This window comes from Curcuma longa, chromosome 21 (genome assembly GCF_044706935.1).
Source record: "Curcuma longa cultivar G26 ecotype Majalengka, Jawa Barat chromosome 21, ITB_CL_G26_1.1, whole genome shotgun sequence".
Lineage (NCBI taxonomy): Eukaryota > Viridiplantae > Streptophyta > Magnoliopsida > Zingiberales > Zingiberaceae > Curcuma > Curcuma longa.
This window is the reverse complement of record NC_133881.1, coordinates 12,697,165-12,721,463: the sequence shown is the minus strand read 5'-3', so window position 1 is coordinate 12,721,463 and position 24,299 is coordinate 12,697,165.

Below are 24,299 nucleotides of genomic sequence, written 5' to 3'. Positions count from 1 at the left end.
TGACAAATGGCAAGTCCAAATAGGTCAAGAAGATCGGATGCTTGATAAAGAAAAAAAATTCTAAACGAGTGAATTTTATAAACTTACAAGATTATGTTAGTAATAGTCCTAGAGTCAATTATATGATGATTGACTAAGAATTTTTATATCAATAAAGATAAGATTTTTTGTTATTATATTTACTTTATGTTTGTGTCAAATAACTAAGTATAATAATGTCCTTGGATAGCTAGTTCTAATATACATCATATCAATTGTTTGAGTCGACAGTGAGATGATGTAGAGAACACTACTCTTAATCATTCCTAGTTAATCATTAATATTCAGGGACGATATTAATGCATTGAGCCTAGCATATAAGTCAGCTGGATGACTTGATCTCACAAGTCATAGATATGTGATATCGAGTTGACACGTGAATATACATTAGAGAATGTATACTAAATTGACCTGCCATGAGAAAGTTTCATGAATTATTATATGAGTGTCATAAACTTTCTCATGTGACTATTGGTATGAATAGTCTTCAGACCTGAAGTCACTTATACGGTTCCCTACATAAGGAGTTATGTACTTTGGTATCGTCAAACATCACTCGTAACAGAGTAGACTATAAAGACGATCACTGTGTATGTAATAAATTATGTATAGGGCTGTAAGTGATGTATATATAGGATTTATCCCTCCCATATGACGGGAGTGATATCTTGAGACCACGAAATGCATGACCATGCTCAAATGAGCTCAATATCTCAATTGCTTGAGTGAGTCTACTTGGGAATCAAGAAATATAAAGATTGATAGGAGGATGACACAATGTCTCATTGATCAATTTAGATATTGAGAATAGAAGGACATAGTCATACATTATCATAGTCACAAAGATTATATCAGATCTCGACATTCTTGTCACTTGGGTAGCAATGATGCATTGTTAAATGTCACTCATTGCTTATGTTTCTATTGGGTCACACATAAATAACATTCTATTTTGGAGATGAGTTCATTTTATTTTGACTAAAGGAACAATTAAACTCATTGAATGACCAAGACTTGAGTTAGACTCAAGTTAGTTGAATTTGAGTTAGACTCAAATTAAACCAAGTTGATGAATTTGATTCATCATGCATGATTAATGTGGATTAATCATGCATTGAAAAAGATGAAGTTAAATTCATCATGTATGATTAATGTGGATTAATCATGTATTGAAGAAGATGAAGTTAAATTCATCATGTATGATTAATAAAGATTAATCATGCATTGATGAGGGAATACCAAAAACTTAAAAACCTTTGGTGTTCATGATTTGAGTATAAAAGAGTTTTTTCTTCCCAAAACTCAATGTTGGATGTTCATCTTCTTCCTCCTCTTCTTCTTGGCCGAACACACCACCAAAGGGTTGCTAGCACAATCAAAATTTTCTACAAAAATGAGTGTTCGTGTGGATACGTATAGAGGCATGGACACTTGAACGTGCAAGAGATCCGACAAACTTTGGATGAGCGGGATAAGCGAAGGGCACGCTCCAAAGGTATACCCTATTAGATAGGATTTTGTAGAGCTAAACTTGTATGAGTTTTTTTTTCACATGGATCGCTCAAGGGATCTTTTTTCTGCTACGATTTGTCATTTATCGCATAGGATTCCCTACAGATTATACATGTATGTTTGTTTGTGTTTGTATGACAATTTTACAGGAACCTAGACTTAGAAGTAAAATAGAGAATATACAAACGCAATCAGACATAGTCGAATTATGATGAAATTTTTTACAACTTTTTTTCGGATCTTGTTTGATCGCTAAACGAGTTTAACAACTAATTAGTGAATGAAATTTTGATCGTTAAATATGATTATTTTTATAATGGTGGATCTTTAGATTAGTCGTCTCAAGGAGACAGACTCCAAATAAAATCATCCGAGTTAGCGTTGTGTATGTGGTGTAATTGGTTCGCAAAAAGTTTCTACTGTCCTAGTTCAAGACTAAATGATTTAAGCTATTCAACCTCCTTCTAACTCATACGGTCCTAACAAGATATGCTACCAAAAAATGATAAATCTCAGTTAACCCCATTGACTATCTCTGGGGGTGATCGGCCCAGCCCCATGGAAGTTTTCCACCGGCCACCAGAGTAAATCGAGAAGTGCACGCAGCGACCAACCCAGACGTCTAGCATCCTTTAATTGCGCTTCCCATTTGGAGAAAAATTCCTACAAATACGCCATAGCTGGGGATCGAACCACAGATGACAGATGCCTGTGACAGATGTCTAGGTGACAACTTGGATGTCCTACCGCGGCACCATTGCTCCGGGGACAACATATGCTACCCAAAGATATCACTTGACATTGTTTCAGAAATTATAATATTGACATTAATTTAATTTTTAAAAGTTAAAATTAAAAAATTTAATATATATTTTAATTTCAATCAATTGTAAAAATAAAAATTAATTATACAATTATTATATATCCAAAATTAATAGATAAGATCATAAATATCCATAATATATTTTTAATACAATGAAATTTCTTTGAAATTAACCTTGCTAATTCAATGTCAAAATGTTTTTTCAAGTCAAATTCATTTTCAAATTCCAATTCTTGATTCCACCCAATCCAAGCTGCTTATTAATTACCACAGAGCCAACGCCATATGGCCCACATCCATCCGCTATAGCGGCCGGCTCATCTCAGCCATCAACAAGGTCGCTCAACACATCTCCGCCGTCAGTTTGTCCGGCCGCACATCGGAGTTCTTGAAGTTTCTAGGCATTGCATTCCATCAACAACGATCTCAACTACAAAAATTTCTTCCTGCAGACAATGAAGACGAGCTACTGCTTGCTCATGCTCTTCCTCCTCCTCCTCGCGATGTCCCCATCACCGAGCCATGGTCGTCTTTTGGTTCCGTTCGATGTCGCCGGAGAAGCAGCTGGTGGGCTGGTAATGGAGCTCAAGAAAGGCTCATCTCCTAGTCCTGGCTCTACTCCATCGGGCTGCACCAGTACTCCAAATAACCCCGATGGCGTGTGCCCCACCCCGCCAAGCAAACCACCAACAAAATAAATATTGAATCATTAATTTGGTTGTTGAGATGCTTAGATTAAGAAGTTTTAAGGAGTTTAATGATATAATTAATTAGGGGGGAACAATAAACTCGAGTAATTTAGGATATATATCAGAAAAGAAAACAAATATTCATTTGGTTGTTCTTTAATACTGTTTCTGTTAGCCAGGCACAGCTATGCGTTGTAATATTCTGGATATTGTAGCATTGCAATTAATCAATAATACAAATTTATTTATGGATTATTTAAGGTAATTAATTATGATGCATGAGCCAAATCCACGAAGAGAATATATATTAAAAATGTGGTTAGCCATCAATTCATTTTAACCATGAATAAACGTCAAGTTAATGAAGGACCGGATGAGTTTTAATACTAATTGTTTATATTAATACACGTGAAAAGTTGATTCAGATTCTCCTTAATTAATTCATGTATGTATGCCTTCGTGCATGGGAAGAAAATAAATCACAGTACAACTAAATTATTTAAAGGAACGGCTCGAACTGTATTATCTACGTTTATTTTGATGATTAAATTTATTAATAAAATCTACATCCAAATCCTTGAAATTAAGTTTTTTCAACTCTTGAAATATATATAATTTATATAAATTATATTTAAATTTTTTTGCACGTACGGGAATTATTTTGAAATTGTGGGAATTATTCTTGCATATGAGAAAACTCGCTTTAATCTGACCGTTCGTCTCAGCCATCTATCGGATTGCGCGACAATTTCCACCGTCCATGTGACGTCGCTTACTATTCACGCCCGACGTTTGGGCTGGACCTCTCCTTGTCCCACGCGATTTTGATTTCAAACAGTTCGGACGGATCCGGTCCAAGTCTCCGTTAAAACACATGAAACCCGTCCAATTGAATCTGGATGTATATATAAAGGCCTAAACCTCCTTCTTCTGCAAAAAGGTGGATCCGCCACCTTAGCGGCCCCACACGGTCAGTCCCACGACCATCTGTGAGGAGGTAAATCGAGAAACTGTAATTGGTCACGAAAGCCAGCTCCTTCGATTCCATTGCATTGCTTGCCATCCACAACCATCTCATCTCAATTAGGCATTGAAAGATATAAGTCGATAAAGAAAGATCATGAAGATGAACTACTGCTTGCTCATGCTCTTCCTCCTCCTTGCAATGTCGCCATCACGGAGCCATGGTTGCCGCTTGGCATGGTTCAATGTCGCCGGCCAAGCAGCTGGTGGATTGATACTGGAGCTCAAGAGAAGTACAACGCCTGGATCTGTATCATCAAACTGCACTGGTGCTCCCGGTAATTCAGGTGGTGGCTTTTGCCCACCCTCACCCAGCAAAAGACAACATTGATCGATCCATTTCACAACATAATCAACTATCGAACTGTAAGTTAAAGGAGGACATTGAAGAAATTGCATGGGATTTGAGAGTCCGTAGTAGAAGAGTAGTCTTAGCTAGGGAATTAATTTGGATTTGCAAAAATAAAGATCAATATGGTGTTTGTTGGTAGGGTTTTAATTTTGTGTTTGTTTCTTAATGAATGTTGTAATTTCCTTGAGGTTGTAATATTGGTTAATGCAAATTTATTTATGGATTGTTTTGTTATGCAAATGCACCGGGGTGAGTGAACTCTCTGTAAGCTAGAGATCATGAAGTTATCAACATTATAATTATTTCAACCTCCTTAAATCATTCTTCAGCGTATATTATTTTAGAAAAAAATTACTATAAAATTATAGGATCCTACAATAGAAATTAAAAATAATTTATTTTCTTGTTACTCAAACTCATTAGAGATTTTATATCAAAAAGTTTTTTTTTGGAAAAAAGGGTCAAAGAGACAAGTGAATAAAAAATTAAAGAACTAGGGGCTCTTCTTTTTCTCCTTCTTCTTCTTCTTCTTCTTCTTCCTCCTCCTCCTCCTCCTCCTCCTCCTCCTTGCAGTGTCTCCATCTTCGAGCCATGGTAGTTGTTTGGTGTGGTTCGATGTCGCTCCCGAGCTCAAGAAAGGTTCAAGTACTCATGATAATCCCAAATGCTTCACCCCACAGACTAATTACAACAAATTAAATATCGAATGAATGAAAAACAGAGAAAATAATTAAACATTAATTTGGTCATTGACGTGTTGGAAGAAATTTTAGGTACATAATTAGGGAAAGAAATAATAAAGTTCAAAAATTATGATATCAGAAAACAAATTAAGGTTCATTTTGTTCTTGGATAGTTTGATCAATTATGCAGGGCTATATGTTGTAATATATTGACGTTATTTAATTAATACACGTTATGTTATATACATTCTCTTATTTAATTTATTACAATTTAAGTGGCTCGATTCAAATTCTCCTTAATTCTTCTCGATCGCCTTGACGCACATGAGAAGTAGAAAAGATACTACAAGGGGAGCAAAAATAATATAATCGTAGTTAAATTAATTATATTATATTAAAAATTTCTCATTTCTTCTACACGCGTCATTTGGGAGAATTATTCTTCGATACGAGAAAACTCGCTTTATAGTTTGACCGTTCGTTCATCTCAGCCATCCACGAGATTTCCCGACAGATTTCCACCGTCCATGTGATTCCACATACGATTTTAATTACGGGTGCGTGGGTTCGATTTTGACTCCAAATAGTTTAGTAGTCAGCCGTCCCGGTCCAAGTCTTCGATCGTTACGTAAAAGAACTGGCACATGAAACCCGATCGATCGACCAGTTTGAATTTTAGTGTATAAATATGAACGCCTAAACCTCCTTCCATTCCATTGCATGCCATCAACACCCATAATATTTCAATTAGGCATTGAGAGAGATCCGATCGATCCAGTCGATAAATTAGATCATGAAGATGAACTACTGCTTGCTCATGCTCTTCCTCCTCCTCCTCCTTGCCATGTCGCCGTCACCGAACCATGGTCGCCGCTTGGCGACGTTCCCTGCCCCTGGAGAAGCAGCTGGTGGAGTGCTGATACTAGAGCTCAAGAAAAGCACGACGCCTGGCTCTGGGTCATCGGGCTGCACCAATACTCCCGATAATCCCGGCGGCGTTTGCCCACCCCCACCCAGCAAAAGCAATTAAACATTAATTAATCTATTAAATTAAAGGAGTACATGCATCGAAGAAGAAGTTGCATGGGATTTGCATGAGAATATCAATTAGTAGGAACTAGCTAGCTAGGAAGAGTACGTAGTCTCAAGGAATTGAATTATTAATTTGGATTTGCAAAAATAAACATCAATATTATATTATATTTGTTGTTCGTCGCTAGGATTTTTAACTAATTAATTAATTATTTGTGTTTCTGTCTTAATGTCGTTGTAATTTCCTTGAGACTGTAATATTGGTTAATTAATGCAAATTTAATTATTTATGGATTGTTTTGTTATTGTGTAAATGGGGTGAGTCAACTCCTGTGAATTAGAGATCATGAAGTTATCAACATTGATGAATGATGGACGCGAAGTAGAATCCATGAAAATCCTGTGAATTAGAGATCATGAAGTTATCAACATTGATGGACGCGAATTAGAGATCATGAAGTTATCAACATTGTTGTGCAAACGGGATGAGTCTACTCATGAAAATCCTGGTGACAAGTGTACTGTTTCGCTCCCCTCAGATGAACAACAAAATAAATATTGAATCCATGAATATGATCAGAGAAAATAATTAAACATTAATTTGGTTGTTAACGTGCATGTCTAGGAGAGGTTTCAGGGAGTTTGATAATATAATTAGGGAAAGAAATAACAAACTCCAGGAAATTAGGATATCAGAAAACAAAGATTCATTTAGTTGTTCTTGTAACATTGCATTAATGCAAATTATAAATATGAGGCCATTATTTTAACGATGATTAAATAAAACATTAATGAATACTCAGTTTTAATACAAATCGTTAATATTATTAAGAAAAATCGTCAAAATATCGACTCTAATAAAAATACACGTGGAAAGTCACCGTGGAATACATTCTCTTTTTTTTTTTTTTTTACAATTTAAACGACTCGATTAAATTCTCCTTAATTCCTCTGCGGCGCCTTCCGTACACGCGAAGTAGAAAGACACAAGGGGAGCAAAAAAATAATCGTAGCTGAATTAATTAATCCAATTCAACTCCTGAAATATCATTTTTATATATTATATTAAGATTTAATTTAATCCTTCGTTCATTTGGCCATCCACGATATTTCCCGACAGATTTCTGCCGTCGATGTTACGATTTTATGCATGGACGCGATATATAATTCTCGCCCGGCGTTTGGGTTAGACCGCTCTTCGCCCCACGCAATTTTGATCCTAAATCAGCCGGTTCCTGACCGGTCCGGTCCAAGTCTTCGTTACGTAAAAACGCATATGAAACCCGACCAGTTGAATTTAGTCAACTCTGTGGCTGTCTTAATGTTGTTGTAATTTCCTTGAGGTCAACTCTGTGCAGTTAATGTAAATTTATTTATAGATTATTTTATGAGTAATGATTCATAGCATGAAGAATGCCAGCATGAATGCAGCATGACACTCACAACTGTATGTAGTGGGTCCCACTGACATGCAGTGGAATCCATTGCCAATGTGAGTGTCATGCTGCATTCATGCTGACATTATTCATAACTCTTATTTTATTGTGCAAATGGGGTGAGTCAACTCTATGGAAGAGATCATGAATAATTTTATCCCTTGATTTTTTATTAATTAAATGTCAGGTCATTCTAATTCCAACAACCTTGCATCAATTTATAAATTTAATTATAATATTGTAGAAAAAAATTATTGCGAAATTAAAATCTTATGCAACACAAATAGACTCATATAAAGATTTTATTTCAAAAAGATGTCTACAAAGAAGGTCAAAGAGACCTAGGAAGATAGGTAAATTATAATCTTCTTATTATTACATAATTTAGAGAAGATCTTTTAAGCATTAATGGAGGAATGCTGGAAGACGCAGCGGATAATTACTGGATCTGTTGATTTGTATATGAATAAAATAATTTTTTATAATCTATTAATTTGATAGAATACTAATAGATAGACAATCAAACTCGATGTTTGAAGAGGAATGCCACGATCACAAATATTATTGATAAAAATTATTTTCAAAACAACTAAATATATAGTTTAAATGGACTCAAATCCTAACCTTGTGAAAAATGAAAATATTCCTAAAATCCTAACTCGATAAATAGTCAAAAAGATTAAAATTGCTTCTGTTTCCTGTATCATTCTCTCCATGATAGAGAAAATTCATCGATCTTCGAATTGTTAGCCATATTATTAGCAGAAGAATCATCATGGAAAGGAGTCAAATACTTTGCATTAAAGACATCAAAAGTCTTCAAGTGACTAAGAGGGTGCAACTTGACAGTAATAACTGTGAATAATGATGCTCCACTTGATTTGTCGGTTAACTGGATGGAATGTGAATAAAAACCTTCAAAATCATCCTTGTCTCTGCAGTAGTAGAAGCCAATGGTCAATGATGAGTCGATCACGTCTAGAGGTAGGTGTTAGATCGTGATAGGGTTGATTTTTTTTGGACCAAGGACCAAAGGAACTAGAAGTAGTATAAATACCCAATCTTGTCGCCCCTTGCTAAAATCGTGACAAAATCTTATAGCAATCTCAATGCAGGCAACTGGAGCTCCACCTCATTCTTCATCTTTATCTCCGCATCCAATTTTAGTATTTTCTACAGAGGCATTTGATTTCATTTAATTTGAGGGGTGCCACTAAATTTTATAGGTTTCTTATTCTTACTCCAGATTATCCTCTTATATTCTTTGCCAAAAATCCTACAAAAGGGAACTATTTCTTCTAAAATTGAACTAGTTAACCCATAACAAATGGCTCATGGTAAAGGCCAAACAATCCGTTTATGGCTGACAACTGATCGATAGTTGATTCTACAGCAGAACCATCTAGAACTAAGAGTGACTGGTTCTCTATAATAGAAGTAGAAGAACATACTGATTTAGTTAATTAGGTTATGCGCTTCAAGTGGCCAGAAAGCCACAACAAGATACTTTCCTACAACATATGACGACAGGAAAGAATAATTACGAAGTAGCTTACCTAGGACAGGATGCTCCGCTAAACTAGTGCAACGATATTTCCAAATTGGTTACTTAAAAATGCTATATTTAGCAACTTTTGGTCCAGAAGCGGAATTGCTACCAGAGCCTATGAAAAAGGCAATAAAACATGTTGTACAATATTTTAAGACTTGGAAACTTGTCTTAAAATGTATGCTTACAGAACTTGAAGGAACCAGGGGCGGATCCAGGATTTCATATTTGGGGGGGCCATATAATGAAAACGATATACTCATTTGAACAAAAGAATTGCCCAAAGATACATATCAAGGACCTAAGTACAAACTTACATATTCGGCTGAAACTCACCCGATTTACTTCTTCTCTTCGACTCTTCCGGTCTGCCCTTCACGCCACTGCCGCCGCCGATTGACCCTGTTACCGGCACTGCCCAATCCACACTTCACTCACCGGCGTCCTCAGCCACCTTGCAGATCACCGGCAATCCAAGTTGAAGTTGTTGCCGCCGCGCCCGACGAAGACACGAAGAAGACGGAGGCGCGATCGGGACCCAACGAAGGCAGACTCGCGATTTCTAGGTTTCCTTATCGGCTTATCGGGTTGGTTTAGGATCCAATAGATCAATAACCCATTAACCCTAAAATCTATTAACCAGTAACCCTAAGGGTTTAATCTAAATACATTAAAGGTTCAACTTAGGCTGGGGGGCCATGACCCCCCCGGGCCCCTTAATACATCCGCCCCTGGAAGGAACCTATATATCTGGTAATCGAATTAACCTACATACTACCAATTTTAGGGATTTATTATCCTACTGGACAATACAAAATTCGGACGCTTGAAACAAGGTTGTTGATTTTCAACAGCAACAAGAATTATTGATACAATCAACCTCTAAGATTTTGATGTTTGATAAGATATTTGTTTTGGATTGATCCAAATAGAATTAGATATTTGATAAAGGAAAAGTTCAAGTAAATCAAGGATGTCTTAATGTCTGACAAATGGCAAGTCCAAATAGGTCAAGAAGATCAGATGCTTGATAAAGAAAACAATTCTAAAAGAGTGAATCTTATAGACTTATAAGATTATGTTAGTAGTAGCCCTAGAGTCAATTATATGATGATTGACTAAAGAATTTTGTATCATATTCTATTATTAATAAAGATAAAGTTTTTGGTTATTATACTTACTTTTTGTTTGTGTTAAATAACTAAGTATAATAATGTCCTTGGGTAGCTAGTTCTAATCTATATCATATCGATTGTTTGAGTCGATAGTGAGATGATATAGAGAACACTACTCTTAATCATTCCTAGTTAAGCATTAATATTCATGGACGATATTAATACATTGAGACTAACATGTAGGTTAACTAGATGACTTGATCTCACAAGTCATGGATATGTGATATCGAGTTGACACATGAGTATACATTAGAGAATGTATACTGAATTGACCTGCCATGAGAAAATTTCATGGATTGTTATATGAGTGTTATAAACTTTCTTATGTGACTATTGGTATGAATAGTCCTTAGACCTGAAGTCACTACGATTCCCTACCTAAGGAGTTATGTACTTAGGTATCGTCAAACGTCATCCTTAACAAAGTGGACTATAAAGACAATCACTGGGTATGTAACAAATTATGTATAGGAATGTAAGTGATGTAAATAGGATATATCCTTCCCATATAACGGGAGTGATATCTTGAGACTTCATGATTGAGTAGAACCACGAAATGCATGACCATACTCAAATGAGCTCAATATCTCAATATGAGTGAGTCTACTTGGGAATCAAGAAACATAAAGATTGATAGGAGGATGACACAATCTATGTCTCAAACGTTATAATTTCATCCCTTGATTTTTTATTAATTAAATGGCAGGTCCTTCTAATTTCATTAATAACCTTAATTATGTCAATTTATAATATTTTTTTTAAAAAAATTGTTGTGAAATTAGGATTCTACAACAGAAATAGAAAGAAATGGTCGAAGAGATAATTATATTCTTCTTATTATTACATAATTTAGAGAGGTTTTTTTAAGCACAAAATATTAATGAAGGAATATTTGAAGACTTATAAGTTAACTCCTTTCACGCTAATAGAGACACTTGAACAGTTAACATTGATACAAACAACGGGAATTAATTAATGATCATGGGATCAAAATTAATGACGGATGATCCTTAATTTTTGTAGAGATCGTGACCTTAAGTACTTCAAGTATCTCTTGTGCAATCGATCTCAAATTAAAGTTGATCAGGTTGATCAAGTTCGGATTGACTCGAGTTTGGATTTTGAATATGTTTGATCAATATATTAGAAAGAAGTCAGATAAGTTAAGGTTGACTGGATATTTAACGATTTCAGAAGTCCAACGGAAAGTTGGTAAGAGAAAAGTTCAAGTGGATTATAGTTGATTGGATATTTGGTGATAGGAAGTCTAATGAAAAGTTGGTAAGAGAAAAGCCCAAGTAGATCATTGAGGACGGGACATTTGACATGTAATGGAAAGTCCAAGTGAGTCATGGAGAACTGGACACTTGGTACGAGACAGGAAGTCCAAGTAGGTCATAGAGGACCGGACACTTAGTGATGAGGGAAGTACTCTCGACAGGTCAATGTTGACTAGATGTTTGATAACGAAAAGTCCTATAATGTTATTGATGATTGAATGTTGGGCAAAAGAAGTCCTAATAGATAAAGGTTGATCAGAATTAACTTAAGCAATGGGAAATTCCAGCGGGTCATAGATGACTAAATGTTGGGCAAAAGAAGATTTGGTAGGTTGAGGTCAACTGTATACCAGACAAGATGCAAATTCAACTTTGAAAATGCTGAAATTAGAGTTAACAATTGACAAATCCTAAATTCAAAAATCTAGATTTACTGCTTGAGCAATCGATTAGTGTAATCTATTGGGACAATTGATTAATAGCTTATTGGTTAGCAAACAGAACGTGTTGGAATTAATTGACCAGGCAAAAATAGTAGTTTTGTAGGTTTAAATAGTTGGATTTGATATGATAATCGATTAATCGATTGATTGGCAAAAATTAATTAGCTCAAAGAACACCCTTTAAAAGAGGGTTTTGTGGAGATTTAAAGTGATCAGTTCTTGAAGGGTTAGAGGCAAAGTCATTTCCTATCGTCAAAAGGCTATTTAAAGCAACAAGTGTTGGGTTGCAAGGGTGCAAACACAGTCCCACATCTAAAGTACATGGAAAAGATTATGGAGTTAAAAGGATGGAAAGTATCTCTATTAGTATGAGACCTTTTGGGGAGAGCCCAAGAACAAAATCATGAGGGTTTAGACCCAAAGTGGACAATATCATATCATTGTGGAGATATTTTAATTCCATCGATTTTAACAAGTGGTATCAGAGCGAGACCGCTCTTCACCGGACTAATCACCGGATGAGCCATGATCCAGATCTAACCATGTGGTTTGAACCTAGCTTAAATAAAGGAAGTGGATGCTCTCGTGTCTGAATCAAGAGGACCAGACATCAGGTGAGAAATCCTAGTAGGTCGGGTGAACCGAGGGGCAAAAAATCCTAGTTGCGACTAGGTGGGAAGTCCTAGTAGGTCGGGTGAACCGAGGGGCAAAAAGTCCTAGCTGCGACTAGGTAGGAAGTCCTAGGTCGGGTGAACCGAGGGGCAAAAAGTTCTAGTTGCGACTAGGTGGGAAGTCCTAGTAGGTCGGGTGGACCGAGGGGCAAAAAGTCCTGGTAGGTTGAGGATTCAGACATCAAAAACGACGTTGAGGGAGGGCCTGTGGTCCTTTGTTTGAGGAGAAGATTGTTGGGTTGCAAGGGTGCAAATATAGTCCCACATCTAAAGTACATGAAAAAGATCATGAGGTTAAAAGGATGGAAAGTATCTTCATTGGTATGAGACCTTTTGAGGAGAGCCCAAGAACAAAACCATGAGGGTTTAGGCCTAAAGTGGACAATATCATACCATTGGAGATATTTTGATTCCATCGGTACTAATAAGTGGTATTAGAGCGAGACCACTCTTCACCGGACTAACCGCCGGATGAGCCATGATCCAGATCTAACCATGTGGTTTAAACCTTAAAACAAAGGAAGTGGGTACTCCCATATCTGAATCAAGAGGACCAGACACTAGGTGAGAAGTCCTAGTAGGTCGGGTGGACCGAGGGACAAAAAGTCCTAGTTGCGACTAGGTGGGAAGTCCTAATAGGTCGGGTGGACCGAAGGACAAAAAGTCCTAGCTACGGCTATGTGGGAAGTCCTAGTAGGTCGGGTGGACCGAGGGATAAAAAGTCATGGTGGGTCGAGGATTCAGACATCAAAAACGACGTTGGGGGCCTGTGGTCCTTTGTTTGAGGGGGAGATTGTTGGGTTGCAAGGGTGCAAACATAGTCCCACATCTAAAGTACATGGAAAAGATCATGGGGTTAAAAGGATGAAAAATATCTCCATTGGCATGAGGTCTTTTGGGGAGAGCCCAAGAACAAAGCCATGAGGGTTTAGACCCAAAGTGGACAATATCATATCATTGTGAAGATATTTTTAATGCAATAGAAATAAGAACAAAGCCATGAGGGTTTAGACCCAAAGTGGACAATATCATACCATTGTGAAGATATTTTTAATGCAATAGAAATATTTTCCATCTTATAAACTAACTTATGATCTTTTTTATATATTTTTAATATGAGACTTTGATTGTATCCCAATAATATATCCTCTTTCTTTCTTTGTTGTCTGTGTTATTTTAATTAGATGTCTATTGCAATTAATCTGATAGAAAAAAAAGGAATATAACAGACTAGAGCAAAAAATAAAATAAAATTTGAAATGTGTGATTCATCCCTCAGCACGTTCAACTGAACGGTCCTAAAAAATGCTTCACATGCAAACTTGATCCGAAGAATACGTTTTGTTTATGACAACACATGGTGCATGCGTTTCTTATTTTTGTAAAACAAAGAAAGAAAGAAACAAATGGCATGCTATCAACTTCAGCCATCTCAAACTCAAAGCCCGATCGAAATGCCAGAATCGTGGAAGAATCGTGTCAGCCATGACTACGAGGACTTCACTAATTAATAAAGACGAGAACTTCAATAATAAAGACGAGAAAACGTAAGCACTCACGTAAGACTCCGATCGATAATAAATAAAGTCTGAGCCTCTCAGCTATAAAAGAAGGCAGATCATATCCAGAGCAAGGATCAGAAGCCCTAACAATCCCAAAAGGATCATCAAAGCTCATTCTAGCTAGAAGGAAGTCAGCTTCTACGTACCTCCAAGCTCCTCCAGCTGCTCAAGTATGTATATATTCAGAAAGCCTGAAGTTAATTCAATTAAGCTCTTAATTACTAACTTGTTTTTCTTTAACTACTATATATATGTGTGTTGAATGAACACAGCTTCGAGATCGCCGTGATATCAGAGCAGATCGCCGTGAACCAAATAGTATCAGAGCCACACTGATAAGCAAAGTATCTATATATCATGAGTAATGCATTGGATTTAGAATCTGAATATCAGCAAATAATCAAAGACTATGCATCTGATATTAATAATAAACAAGTCATTGTAGTCAATAAACTCTTTTATATCAAAACCACATGTCCAGGTTGGAGAGAATGGAGACTCTTAACATATAATCAGTTAAGAATCTATCATCAAATCTCTCTCCAACCACACTCCCCACCACCACTACTACCACCAAAACCCCTCCTCCCTGCCCCGACGCTGCCACCACCACCACTACCACCACCACCACCACCACCACCAAAAAAGAATCGGTAGTAGTCTCAGGGAATTAAATTAATAAATTTGGATTTGCAAAAATAAACAACAACAATTATATATGTTGTTTGTTGGTTGGGGTTTTAAATAATTAATAATTTGGATTTTCAAAAATAAACAGCCATTATGTGGTTTGTTGGTTGGGGTTTTAATTAATTATTTGTTTGTGTTTCTGTCTTAATGTCAACGTTGTAATTCCCTTGAGGTTGTACGGACGTACCATTGGTTAATGCAAATTTATTTATGGATTATTTTGTTGTGCATTGTGTTTTTGTCTTAATGTCAACGTTGTAATTTCTTTGAGATTATTGTACTATTGGTTAATGCAAATTTATTTATGGATTATTTAGTTGTGCAAACGGGGTGAGTAACTTTGTGGATCAAAGAGATCATGAAGCTATATATAGAGATAGTCAATGAGGCTAACTAGAATTTATCATCTATTTATAGATCCAAAGCTAAACATATATCTAATCCAAAGCCAAATCTCCTTCCAAATCAAACTTAATATTAATCACGTAAAATAAAAAAATTATCTCACACGAAGTCATAAAATTACTGTGTACTTTGTGTAATGAGACACATAAAATTGATGAGATATAAGATTAATTAATTAGATAGATTTTGAAAAGATTTTCAAAACTTATAGAAATATTCTCTTAAAATTGTTTTTAAAATATTGATGTTTAATTGAAATTCAAGTTTGATTGAGTGTACGTAACTATATGTATTTTTTTTTCAAAAATATACATCTTTAAATACTTCGGGGTATTAATGCAAGTAGTCTATCTTTAAAGACTTCTTTGTTATGGCACATTCATATGACTTGCAATTGAATAAATATACATTATACTCAAATATATAACTCAACTCAACTTCCGTCGACACACCAAAAAAAATCCATGTTTTCTTTATTTTGAGATGATGCCATTGCAATCCCATAATTTTGTGTTATTCTACCTCTATCTTCTACAAAAAGAATGATGTCGAATACCTTCAACTATAGCTACATATACGGTGCATACGTGAAAATCAAGCATACATTTCAGCAATAAAGGTGGATTCCACCATCCCAACGGCTCCACACGGTTGGCCCCACGACCATTGTGAGCTAGAAAGTAAATCAAAAATTTACAGTTGGCCACGATGGAGAAGAGCATTAATGTCGAGATTCAACCCTTGTCTACTTCAATAACTCTATTCTATCGTAACCAACTCAATTATCCACCGAAAAAAAATCAAGCATACATGATAATGAATACAATTCATTTATCAACTCTCAGATCTAGCTACATCTGTGGTGCATACATAAAAATCAAGCATATATGATAATGAATACAATTCATATATTTATCAACTCAGATCCTGCTTCCTTTCTCAAACCGTCCATTTTGATTATAAACCATGATAGAAATTCTTTTTCTTGACATAATTGACCTCTAGCAATATCATCAAATAGACTCCAAATGCTCCCTGCGTCACATTAGAAAAACGATGTATGAGCTATTATAGTATAACTTTAAAAAGTAACTGTGATATATATACATGCATGCTCTTAATTATTTACTCTAATAATAATACACGTGAAAAGTAACTGTGATATATATATATACATTCTCTTAATTATTTATTACAATTTATGTGGCTCGATTCAAATTCTCCTTAATTCTTCTCGAATCGCCTTGACGTACATGAGAAGTAGAAAAGATACTACAAGGGGAGCAAAAATATATCGTAGTTAAATTAATTATATTATATTAAAAATTTCTCATTTCTTCTACACGCGTCATTTGGGAGAATTATTCTTCGATACGAGAAAACTCGCTTTATAGTTTGACCGTTCGTTCATCTCAGCCATCCACGAGATTTCCCGACAGATTTCCACTGCACCGTCCATGTGATTCCACATACGATTTTAATTACGGCCGGGTGCGTTGGTTCGATTTTGACTCCAAATAGTTTAGTAGTCAGCCGGTCCGGTCCAAGTCTTCGATCGTTACGTAAAAGAACTGGCACATGAAACCCGATCGATTGATCGACCAGTTGAATTTTGGTGTATATATATGAAGGCCTGAGTTAACCTCCTTCCATTCCATTGCATGTCATCAACACCCATTTCGATCAATTAGGCATTGAGAGAGATCCGATCGATCCAGTCGATAAATTAGATCATGAAGATGAACTACTGCTTGCTCATACTCTTCCTCCTCCTCCTCCTTGCCATGTCGCCGTCACCGAACCATGGTCGCCGCTTGGCGACGTTCGCTGCCGCTGGAGAAGCAGCTGGTGGAGTGCTGATATTAGAGCTCAAGAAAAGCACGACGCCTGGCTCTGGGTCATCAGGCTGCACCAATACTTAATCCCGGCGGCGTTTGTCCACCCCCACCCAGCAAAAGAAATTAAACATTAATTAATTATTAATCTACTAAGTTAAAGGAGGACATGCATCGAAGAAGAAGTTGCATGGGATTTGCATGAGAATATCAGTTAGTAGGAACTAGCTAGCTAGGAAGAGTACGTAGTCTAAGCCCTAATAAGGGAATAATTAATAATTTGGATTTGCAAAAATAAACATCAATTATATTATATATGCTGTTTGTTGCTAGGATTTTTAATTCATTAATTGTGTTTCTGTATTAATGTCGTTGTAATTTCCTTGAGGCCAAATTTAATTATTTATATATGGATTGTTTTGTTGTGCAAATGGGGTGATCAACTCTGTGAATTAGAGATCATGAAGTTATCAACATTATAATTGTTTCAACATTAACCTTAAATCATTCTTCAGCATATTATTTTAGAAAAAAAATTACTACAAGATTATATATGGGATCCTACAATAGAAATTAAAAATATATAATTTAATTTTTTGTGACTCAAACTCATTAGAGATTTACATCAAAAAATTTTGAAAATTAAGAAAGGGTAGAAGCTCAAAGAGACAAGTCATGACAAAAAGAGAGGTGCTCTCCCTCTTAGCTTCCTCGCGGTGTCCCTATCGTCGAGAAAATATTGCATCCATGAATATTAGAGAAAATTATTAAACATTAATTTGGTTGTTAACGTGTCTAGAAGAAGAAATTCTATATATATATATATATATATATATATATATATATATATATATATATATATATATATATATATATATATATATATATATATAGTATATGATATCCTGCGCAACAGCCCGCTGCGCGCTCGTGCGCGATCCGATCTCAGCCGTCCATTTCTCGCGATTGCACAGTGTTTCTCCTCGGACGTTCGCCGATTTTCGGCGTCCGTTCATCGCCGTCCGACCACCGATTGCCGCCGGACCGGACCCGTTGGAACCGCAACTCACCGGCGGTCCGGTGGATGCCGGAGTCCGGCCCCGATTTCGGCTGGAATCCGGCCGAAATCGCCGCCAGACGCTGGCGACCGATTTCGGCCAGAATCCGGCCGGATTCCGGCGAAATCGGCGAACAGGGCGTCTGTCTGCTGGATTCCGGCCGGCCGGAATCCGGTGCCGATGTGTGCGCCGTCGAGTTGCGCTTCCAACGAGCCCGGGATGGTGGCCGGCGGTGACCGGACGGCGAAGAACGGCGGCGATGAACGGCGGGAGGTCGGGCGGTCGCGTACGGGAGTCGGGATTTTCCGTCGCGCAGGATATCAGTTCTCTATATATATATATATATATATATATATATATATATATATATATATATATATATATATATATATATATTTTGGATATTGTAGCATTGCATTAATGCAAATTTATTCACCTATTGGTGATAATAATGCATTACGCAACTTTATATATACCCACACACATATACATACACATCAAAGATGTCTCATAAATATGATGCCATTATTTTAACGATGATTAAATAAAACATTAATGAATACTCAGTTTTAATACCAACTGTTAATATTATTAAGAAAAATCGTAAAAAAAGCTATGTTATATTGACTCTAATAATAATACAAGTGGAAAGTCACCGTGGTATACATTCTTCTGCGCCTTCCGTACACGAGAAGTAATAATCGTAGCTAAATTAATTAATCCAACTCCTTGAAAATTTCAACTCCTGAAATATCATTTTATATATTATATTAAATTTTAATTCATCTTGGCCATCCACGATATTTCCCGACAGATATCCACCGTCGATGTTACGAGTTTATTGCATGGACGCGTTAATTCTAGCCCGGCGTTTGGGTTAGACCGCTCTTCGCCCCACGCGATTTTGACTCGTAAATCAACCGGTTCCTGTCCGGTCCGGTCCAAGTCTTCGCTACGTAAAAACACGTATGAAACCCGACCGGTTGAATTTTGAATGTATATATATCAAACCTCCTTCAATTCCATTGCATGCCATTAACAACTAGCCATCTCAATTAGGCGTTGAGAGAGATCGAGTAGATAAAGATCATGAAGATGAACTACTGCTTGCTCATGCTCTTCCTGTTCCTCTTCCTCCTCGCGATGTCGCCGTTACTGAGCCATGGTCGCCGCTTGGTGCCGTTCGATGTCGCCGGAGAAGCAGCTGGTGGAGTGCTGATACTAGAGCTTAAGGAAAGTGCAATGGACGACGTGCAATGGACCTGGCTCTGAGTCATCAGGCTGCACCAATACTCCCAATAATTCCCGTGGCGTTTGCCCACCCCCACCCCGCAAAAGAAATTAAATTAACATTAATTAATTAAAGGAGGGCATCGAAGAAGTTGCATGGGATTTGAGATCAGTTAGTAGGAATTAATTTGGATTTGCAAAAATAAACATCAATTATATTATACAGGTTGTTTGTTGCTAGGATTTTTAATTAATTAATTATTTGTGTTTCTGTCTTAATGTCGTTGTAATTTTCTTGAGGTAGTAGAATTGGTTATAATCGATTGTTTGTAGTGCACGTGGGCGAGCAACTCTGTGGAAGATATCATGAAGCTATATCAACGTTATAATTTCATCCCTTGATTTTTGATTAATTAAATATCAGGTCCTTCTAATTTCATTAATAACCTTATGTCAATTTATAATATTTTTTTAAAAAATTATTGTGAAATTAGGATTATTCTACAACAGAAATAGATCTAATACTCGTATAAAGATTTTATATGAAAAAGATTTCTATAAAGAAATGGTCGAAGAGATAATTATATTCTTCTTCTTATTACATAATTTAGAGAGGGTTTTTTAACCACAAAATATTAATGAAGGAATATTTGGAGACTTATAAGTTAACTCCTTTCACGCTAATATAGAGACACTTGAAGAGTTAACATTGATACAAACAACGGAAATTAATCATCATGGGATCAGAAATAACGATGGACGATCCTTAATTTTTGTAGAGATCGTCACCTTGAGTACTTCAAAAAAAAAAAAAAAAAAGAGATAAATCTCAGTCAGTCGCATTGACTCGATCCCTGGGGTGACCAGCTCGGTCCAACGGAAATTCCCCACCGGCCACCAGGGTAAATCGGGAAGCGCACGCAGCGGCCAACCTAGATGCCCGACCCAGCATCCTTTGATTGTGATCCCCATTTTGAGAAAAATTCTTACAAATACGCCGTAGTTGGGAATCGAACCGCAGGTGTCTGGGTGACAATCTAGATGTCCTACCGCGGCACCATGGCCCTAGGGACACCTTGAGTACTTCAAGTATTTCTTGTTAGTGCAATCGATCTCTGATTAAAGTTGATCAGGTTGGTCAAATTTGGATTGACTTGAGTTTTGATTTCGATGTTTGATTAATATATTAGAAAGAAGTCAAGTAGGTTAAGATTGATTAGATATTATTGATTAGATATTTGACAATTTCAGAAGTCTAACGAGAAGTTGACAAGAGGAAAGTTCAAGTGGATTAAAGTTGGTACCGGACACTTGGTGATAGTAAGTTCAACTAAAAGTTGATGAGAAAAAAGTCTAAATGGGTCATTGAAGATCGGACACTTAGCGTGAGATGGAAAATCCAAGTGGCTTATGTAGGACCGAACACTTGGCACAAGATAAGAAGTTCAAGTGAGTCATAGAGGACCAGACACTTAATGATGAGGAAAGTCTCGGCAAGTCAATGCTGACTGGATGTAAAGCAATAAGAAGTCCTAACAGGTAAAGGTTAACCAGATGTTAAGCAACGGAAAGTCCTAGCAAGTCATAGATGACTAGATGTTGGGCAAAAGAAGACTTGGTGGTTGAGGTCAACTGTATATCAGGCAAGACGCAAATTCAATCTTGAAAAGGCTGAAATTAAAGTTAGCAATTGACAAACCCTAAATCTGAAATTTTAAGTTTGCTACTTGAGCAATCGATTGGTGTAATCTATTGGGACAATTGATTAATAGATTATTAGCCAACGAACAGAACATGTTGGAATCATTTGACCAGGCAAAAATAGTAGTTTTGCAAGTTTAAACGGTCGAATCTAATGTGATAATCGATTAACAAGTAAGATCAATCGATTGGTTGGTGAAAATTAACCCGAAGAACACCCTTTAAAAGAGGGTTTCGTGAAGATTTGAAATGACCAGCTCTTGAGGGGTTAGAGACGAAGTGTTGTTACATTTCCTACCGTCAAAAGACTATCTAAAGCAATAAGTAAGTTTTCAAAGCAAAGATCTCTTATGTAAAATTTGTTTTAATTTCATTTATTTTTTTTGTTGGTTCCAGTAGATTCCTGGGGAGGATGTAAATTGATATGGATCGTCGAGGCTAGTGTTCAATACTATCTCCGTAAACGATATTGCTCCGCCACAAGTGCTTACGGAAAGTAATAATTTGTTCCCAAGATACAACGATGTCTCAGAATAGTAGCACTTCAAATTTTGAGACCAGCGAACCTTGATGATTTTTTCAGCATCTGGAGGGATTTATTTATACCAAGTGAAGAGGTTGAATACCCTTTGGGTGAGTGGATGTGACCTTTGGGCCAGATCCGAATCGTCCGATCTAGAGGGTTGTAACCCTTCACATAGCCCTCTTAATCTTATCCATTAAATTTGAAGGGTTGTGATCCTCACATCTCCCCTTTGATCATCAGCCGTCGAATCTAGATCCAATGATCCATTCGATCTGACGCTTCAGATCAAGTCTCATCCCAAGCGGATTGTGACTCTTCGTGATCCAACGCTCCAGATCGCATCACATGCAATCCATCACACCTTTTTGATCAACGGTTGTCATCCATTCGTCTAGTTAATAGTCCAGTCATCTCTCATTGCCCACATGGATGCCACATAGACACTGCCACGTCATCTGGAGCATAAATTTAAGCTCCTTGCGATGACGTGTAAGTGTGAAGTGAACTAATAAAGCACTCATTGCGATCGTGGCAGACCGTGGGGTCATAGGTGCAAGCACCTCCTCGCCCTTGAGAAGAGAGCACATCAGCTTTTTGTGTTAACTGCATTAACACAGTAACATTAATAAGAAAGGGAAGCCCATTGAAATTCTCCGATGTGGGATTATTCCCCATGCACTTCCTTATATAACATTAATTAACAATTAATGTTATTCTAGACTGATTTTGAACAATTAATTTTTTATTCACCTTTAATCGATTTTGAGCAAATTAATAGTCTAGATCTATTTACGTGAAACGTAGATTTCAATTTTGAAGTCAATTACGACTTTCATCGATTGATGACACCTTGATTTTTCACAAAACCATATTGGTCATTTAAGGCTCCAATATCCAATAGTTTTTGCATTTGTTTTGATGATTGTGTTCTTGTAAGAATGAATTGTAAAAGATTTATAGGTCTCTGAAAGATATTCGAAAAGAGCAGTTAATAGTAGAGATAGTGAGCTCGGAGTGGATCTTTAGATTAGTCCCCTCAAGGGAGCGGATACAAGTAAACTATCGAGTTGTGCATGTGGAGTAGTTATGTTTGAATCATTAATGTTTCCATAGAACCTTATTGGATCCGATGGAATCCACATATATCTCTACAATGGTTTAATATTATCCACTTTCAGCCTAAGCAATCATGATTTTATTTTTGGATTGTACCCAAAAGGCCTTATTCCAATGGAGATATCTTTCATTTTATAAATTCATGATCTTTTCTATTATTTCTAATATGAGAATTTGATTATATCTCAACAATCTATCCCTCAAACAAAGGATCACTGGGAGCCCCCCTACACCCCAACGGACCCCTTGTTAGGAACTCCCTACCATCATCCTTTGTTTTTTTTAAGTCTCCACACGACTCTACATAGATCATAACTCTGATACCACTGTTAAAGTTCGATGAAATCTACATATATCTCTACATACGGTATGATATCATCCACTTTGGATCCAAATCCTCATAGTTGTAATTATTTTTAAGATTTATCAAAAAGATCTCATTTCAATAGAAATATTTTTCATCTTATAAATTTATTATTTTTTAATATATTTTTAATATGAGACTTTGATTGTATCCCAATAATATATCCTCTTCCTTTATTTTTTTTATATTTGTTAATTATTTTATATTTCTGTTGCAATTAATCTGATAGAATAGAAGGAATATAACAAAAAGCAAAAAAAAAAAAAAAAAAAAAAAAAGAGAGATGTGTTATTCATCCCTCAGCACGTTCAACTGAACGGCCCTACAAAAATGCTTCACAAACTTGATCCGAAGAATACGTTTATTTGTTTATGACAACACATGGTGCATGCGTTTCTTATTTTTTTTAAAACACAGAAAGAAAGAAACAAATGGCATGCTATCACTTCAGCCATCTCAAAGTCAAAGCCCGACGTGCCAGAATCGTGGAAGAATCGTGTATCAGCCATGACTACGACGACTTCAATAATAAAGACGATCGAGAACTTCAATAATATATAATGATGAGAAAACGTAAGCACTCACGCAAGACGACTCCGATCGATAATAAATAAAGTCTGAGCCTCTCAGCTATAAAAGAAGGCAGATCATATACATCCAGAGCAAGGAGAAGCCCTAGCTATCAATCCCAAAAGGATCATCGATCATATCAAAGCTCATTCTAGCTAGAAGGAAGTCAGCTTCTACGTACCTCCAAGCTCCTCCAGCTGCTCAAGTATGTGTATATATTCAGAGAGCCTGAAGTTAATTGATCAATTAAGCTCTTAATTACTAACTTGTTTTTCTTTAACTACTACTATATATGCGTGTTGAATGAACACAGCTGCTTCGAGATCGCCGTGATATATATCAGAGCAGATCGCCGTGAACCAAATAGTAGCAGAGCCACACAGATAAAGCAAAGTATCTATATATCATGAGTAATGCATTGGATTTAGAATCTGAATATCAGCAAATAATCAAAGACTATGCATCTGATATTAATAATAAACAAGTCATTGTAGTCAATAAACTCTTTTATATCAAAACCGCATGTCCAGGTTGG